We start from the raw sequence: 6,518 nt of genomic DNA on the forward strand, positions 1-6,518 counted from the left end.
GCAGCAGGTCTCAACCTGTGGGTCATTTGATCCCCAAAGGGGGACCCTTTCACAGGGGTCACCCGATTCATAACAGGAGCAAAATGACAGTGATGAAGTAAAAATGAACATAATTTTATAGTTGGGGGAATCATCACAATATGAGGAACTGTATTCAAGGGTCACAGCATTAGAAAGATTGAGAACCACTGCTTTAGAGAAAGACCCTCAACAAGATACGCTGACACCATTTTATTCCCATTCAATTAGTCACCAGATATTTACAGGACATTCATTCCGTCAAACAACAGGGGTTGGCAGAAAATACGGTATGATCTATCAAGAGGATCAGGAGGGGGAAAAAATCCCATCGAGAAATAAAGAGACCATATGATATCAAATAGGCATGAACACTAGAGAATGAATGAAATAAAGTACTAGAATCAAGAAGAACTCGGCAGTGAAAGAGGAAGACAACTCAAGAGTGGTGTTATCCTTGTGGAGAGTTGAGTCAATTACTGCTCATAGCCACCCTCAGAAGGAAGCACTGCCCAGTCCCAGACCAACCTCACGCCAGTCTGAGCCACTGGGTCAGTCTCTCTTGTCGAAGGTGTTCCTCTTTTTTGCCGATCCTCTGCTTTGCCAAGTCCTATGCCAGGGGCTGCTCTATCCTGACAACATGTCCAAAGAACATGAGGTGAAGTCTGGCCATCCTTGCTACCAAGGATCATGATGGCTGTACTTTTTCCCAGACAGGTCTGTTTGTTCTTTTGGCCATCCGTGGTATATTCACCATTCTTTGGTGACATCATAAATCAAATGCATCCATTCTTCTCCGGTCTTCTTTATTATCTAGCTTTTGCATGGTTATGATACAATCTAAAATACCTGAGATGATTGGCCAAGAAAGATATCTCTGCAGAAACTAAATGTCAAATATGTCTTAAGTATTATGAAGTAGCCTGTCTCAAGATGTAGGGGGAGAACGTTTTAGGTTACAGGGACAGTTACTATAACATTAGGAGCCCTGCTGGCATAGTGGACTATTTGTTGGGCTACTAACTAGAAGGTCAGCAGTTCAAAATCAAGAGCTTCCCTGTGAGAAAAAGATGATGCTTTCTACTCCCATAAAGAAATGGTTCTGCTGATTACAAGGATCCACATGTGACTTCTTCCCTGGGAGAGGGACAGCAGAGAAGGGGGGGAAGGGAGACTCCGGATAGGGCAAGATATGACAAAATAACAATGTATAAATTACCAAGGGCACATGAGGGAGGGGGGAGAGGGGACGGAGGGGGGAAAAAAAGACCTGATGCAAAGGGCTTAAGTGGAGAGCAAATGCTTTGAGAATGATTGGGGCAGGGAATGTATGGATGTGCTTTATACAATTGATGTATGTATATGTATGGATTGTGATAAGAGTTGTGTGAGTCCCTAATAAAATGTAAAAAAAGAAAAGAGGAGAAAAAATGATTAGGGCAAAGAATGTACAGATGTGCTTTATACAATTGATGTATGTATATGTATGAACTGTGATAAGAGATGTATGAGCCCCTAATAAATTGTTTTTTAAAAAAAGAATCGGTTCTGAAAAAAACGATGTAGTTCTCCTCTGCCCTATAGGGGGACAATGAGTCAGACTCACCTTCATGGCCATGAGTTGTAGAATGCAAAAATATATGTACTTTTATAAACTTGCACGTGTTTGGAGTATATAAAAGGAAGTTTGTCTAGATAGGAGGTCTTGCCCCTAGGTCAGGGATTTCCAGATTTTTTTTTTTTTGCTGGGTGACACACCATGACATCTTGCTCTTATTTAACAGGTATCTCTGGTTCGAGTGAGGGCTGGCTTTTCTAGACTGGACTCAGCTGGGTGGCTCCATTCCAAGCCTGATGACAGAGGAGCCAAACTGAAAACTCAATTGCACAAGTTCTTTGGTTGCACCTGGTCTATTACATAAAGCAGGTCATAGAACAATGCCCCAAATCCAGGTGTGAGGATGTATACTCTGCCCATAAAGGTAGTGGGGAAGAAGGAGTTTTATTGCTGAATAATAATTTAATCTACCATAGGTATATTTTTGGAAAAACTTTTTTCTTTATCCTGCTCTGTGATGTTCAAATTATTGTAATCACAAGTGCATATCATCTTAACATCTGACATGATTAAAAGTTTAGATTTATACAGACTAAAGGAGAACAGGGCTCCCCAGATACTGGAGTAGGTCTACTGCCTTCCAACTTTATGATGTTTAATTTTGGGGTACACCCTATCAGATTTGTGTTTTTAATTCTTCAGAGAAAATTACTCCAAAGCGGGCAGCTTAGAAGAACAGAAATTTGTTCTTTCATAGTTATGGGGCCAAAAGTCCAAAATAAAGTTATTAGCAGGTCCATGATCCCTCTAACATCTCTGGAAGGGTAACTTATTCCATGTGTCTCTCGTTTAGCTGCTGGATGCTGCCTGCAAGCTGTGGTATTCCGTGCCTTACAGTCACATCCTATCCTCTGCCTTAGTATTCCCATTGTCGCCTTCTCTGCTGTGTCTCAAAGCTCTCTTTAGATTTGGGGCCCAACCAGATAATCCAAGATGGTCTCACCTCGAGACCCTTAGCTAAATTACATCTGCAAAGATCCTTTTATTTTGTCAAATGAGGTCACGTGCGCAAACACCAGAAATTAGGATATGGGCGTATCTGTTGAGGGATCACCATGCGACTATTATACCTATCCTCCTTATTAGTGAGTGCGTAAAATAACTATGAATGGTTTCAAGAGTGTGGGCATGGCCCAGGTCTGTGTCACCTTGGCCTAGGCCATGACCCTCACTGGTTTGACAGATAGCGTTGTGGGATGTGATGTAAGCAGTCAATCAGTTGAAAAGGCAGCTTCCTTAGAGGAAACAGGATGAATACTTTAGAACCCACTCTCGGTTCCTTTACAATAGCATCTCCACTCTCCTTGCAGTTACTCCCCATGCCAAGTCATCTGTTTATCATTCCTTTGCCTTTCCTTCTTAACTTTTCCACACGAATTGACCTTAAATAGCACCAAGTGTCGTCTTACGTTTTTAAACTTCGTGCCCTTGGAACCACACTCTGTGTATTCGTTTGTTATTTACTTTTTGCAAGCAATGGTATGTTTCCACAGTCGGTCCAATTTTTGTAACTGTTGTTCCCTTTGGGTGAAAATATTGTATGACTGAATGAAGTTTGTGAAAACGCCACCACCATCTAATTCCGCACTCCCTTGCTGATGGACATTTGGATCGTATCATCGCGCTTTTAGGTGTTTTATGATACCAGCTTGCAAGGGTGTTTGTTGCAAGAAAACTTGTTATTGTTAGGTGACATCGAGTTGGCTCCCACCCCATCCCCCCATCACCATCCCATAGCGACTTTATGCACAACAGAACAAAACACTGCCTGGGTCTGCGCCATCCTCACAATGGTTCCTGTGCCTGAGCCCATGGATGCAACCCTGGTAGCAATCCAGCTCCTTGACGGCCTTCCCCTCTTCCGTCGCCCTGCCTTTTCACCAAACAGGATGTCTTTCCGCAGGGACTGCTGTCTCCTAACAGGATGTCCAAAGATGTAAGACAAAGTCTTGCCATCCTTCCCTCTAAAGAGAGCTCTAGGCTTACTTCTGGCAGTACAGATAGGTTTTTCCTTTTAGCGGCCCGCGGTATTTTCAATATTCTTCTCCTACATGCATTGAGGAAGGACATGGTTGAGTCAAATTGACACCAGATGCCAACTTTTGCAACAATTATCACACAATTGACAGTTCCAGCAGCAGTGGGGGAAAAAGTTCCCATTGCCTTTACCTGCTCTCCATAAGTGGCTAATATTGGGCATTGCTCAATTTTTCTGCACTGCTAGATATCAAAATGGTTATCCTCTTCATTATAATTTTTATTTCTCAAATTGCTTGCACCACAAAGTAGCTCCCACATGTGGTGGGTCATTTATAGCTCCTTTTCTGTAAACGTCTGTGTCTTCTGCCGCTCATCTTTGCCCTGCTTTGTCTTTTTTGTTTTTACAGATCTTAGGTAACATTTATCCCGTGGCACTCCTCTGATTGCATTATCTTAATATTTTAATTTTATTCCATCTAGATTTCTTGGTAGATAAAGCGAGGAGACTGCTGACGGCTATCCAAAGAGAGTTGTTTTTATGTGTCATGGCAACACAGATCCCATGTGCCAGAGTACAGCTTCCCCTGAGGTCCTCTGGGCTGCGATCTTGACAAAATAAAAGTATCCAGGTGGCGTGGGAGGGGCCCTGGTGGTGGTGTGAGCTGCACAGTGAACTGCTAACCACAGGCCGTAAAGTTTTAAAGTGATTCGACCCTGTCCTATAGGATTGCTGTGAGTCAGAATCCACTTGATGGCAGGGAGTTTGTTTTGGGGTTTGGTTGGTACTGCAGTGGTTAAGTGTTTGGCAACGGAAAGAGCAGTCCTTTGAACCCACCAGCCATTCTGTGGGAGCTACAGAGTCTGCTTCCATAAAGATTTCCTTGGTAAGCCTAGAAGGCTGTTCTGGTCTCTACAAGAGAGTTGCTACAAGCTGAAATTGACTCAACATCAATTAGTTTACCGAAAGCTTTACAGGAGCAGATACAGAGGCTGAGTGGTTCTGAACCATCACCAACTTTGGGCCTCTTTTATGCTTCATGTAGTCCTTTCTCAGCCCCTGAGATCTCTACACCCTCATGCGATCTACAGAAAAAGACATAAACAAAGAGAGGGCAAGGTGTTGACCTTGCTAATCCCTAAATTACAGACTGCCAACTACTTTATGTGCATTTTCCAAGGTCCTCACGCCCTAACTTACTTTAAAACCAAGCCCAACTCCAAGTTCATGTCTAGCTCAGAAATTTGTTATATATATATTTTTTTTTAAAGTGGCCAACCTCCTGAAGAGAGCCTGAAGGCAACCAATGATTGCAAATGAGTGTGTAATTTATATAAGGGTGAAAGTTAAATGAACGTGCCATTAGCAAATTAAGCTTTATGTGAACTAGTTTTTATTCCAGCCAGACTGGTCTTCTCCCTCTTAGACTTTCCAAAACCTTGAGTCCTAGCCCACAATGCCAGGTGATTGAAAAGTCTGCCTTTGTAAACAGGCGGATCTACATTTCAGAGTTGGTTCTTGTTTGCTATCTGGTAGACCATAAATGAGAGATACCACAATCAATCCCACAGAGGAGTTGGGAAATGAAGTAAAATAATATGTGCAGATCACATAGCACAGTGCTCTGCACACGTGTTCAATCACCACCAGCTTTCATAACCATAGTCATTATTACAAGGTGGCTTGTTGTGCCACTTAGTGCCTCCCTTCTTCTGTGTCTCTTCCACAAACTACATTCCTGAAACCCCTCCTGATGGACAGAATGCCAGTTGACATGAATTCCTGGACATATTCAGAATGTAGGTCAAGGGCTGGACCGTTTTGTTGACAGGCATAAACCCAACATTTAGAATAATGTTTGGCATATGGTTAGTGTTCCATTTATATTTGCTTGATAAATAAACCACTTGTCCAAATGTGCCCTTCATGTGTCAGTCAGGCTTAGAATAGGCTCTTCTCTCAAGAACACAGCTTTCCTTAACACCCTCTCAAACAGAGTTGCTCATTCTCTTATCTCCAATGAGCCCCTGGGTCAGAAGATAGGACCAGGCTCTCTTGCTCTTCAAAACCAACTCTACACCCCTGAGTACCCAGCACAGACTAACGGAATATTGAGATGGTCTGGCTAAGCGCTTGGCTGCTAACTGAAAGGTCAGCAGTTTGGGTTGTTTTTAACCATTTTATTGACATATACTTCGTTTATGATACAATTCAATGATTTGATATACTTAAAAGGGTCGTGTCATCATCAACACAAACAATGTTTTATCTTTTTCGGCTTCATTCTTGTATCCATTGTTATTTTCTTCCCAACCTCCCTTGTCGTAACCTTAAGTAGCTATTAAAATCTAGTTGCTGTCTATAATTTACCTATATTGGATTTATGAGTTGACATGATTCGATGGCAATGAGTTTGGTGTTTTGTTTTGTTCTTCTCATATAGGGAAAGCTATACCAAAACAAACAAACAAACAAAATCCATCGGCATCAACAAGATAAAACTTTAATCCAAAAGAAAACATAAAACAATAAATACTGAAACAAGTTTAAAAGGTGCCTTGCTGGTGATGCATTAGGTTGCTATCAGCAGTTCAAAACCACCAGCTTCTCCAAGGGAGAAATGCTAGGTTTTCTGCTCCCATAAAGAATTACATTCTCAGAAACCCACAGGGGCAGTTCTACCCTGTCCTACAGGGTCACTGTGAGTCAGAATCAACTCTCTGGCAGTCAGTGAGAACAAGTTAAAAGTGAGTCACACGGGAATACAGATATAAGATGTGAAGTTTTAAGCTAACAATATTTGCATTCATCCATTTTCTAATGCACTTTGTCTGAGGACCAAACTATCCACATATCTGATCGGAGTGAGTTCCATGAAGACTCAGTGCACATGGAGGCTCTGCC

Source organism: Tenrec ecaudatus, chromosome 18, assembly GCF_050624435.1.
Source record: "Tenrec ecaudatus isolate mTenEca1 chromosome 18, mTenEca1.hap1, whole genome shotgun sequence".
Classification (NCBI taxonomy): Eukaryota; Metazoa; Chordata; class Mammalia; order Afrosoricida; family Tenrecidae; genus Tenrec; species Tenrec ecaudatus.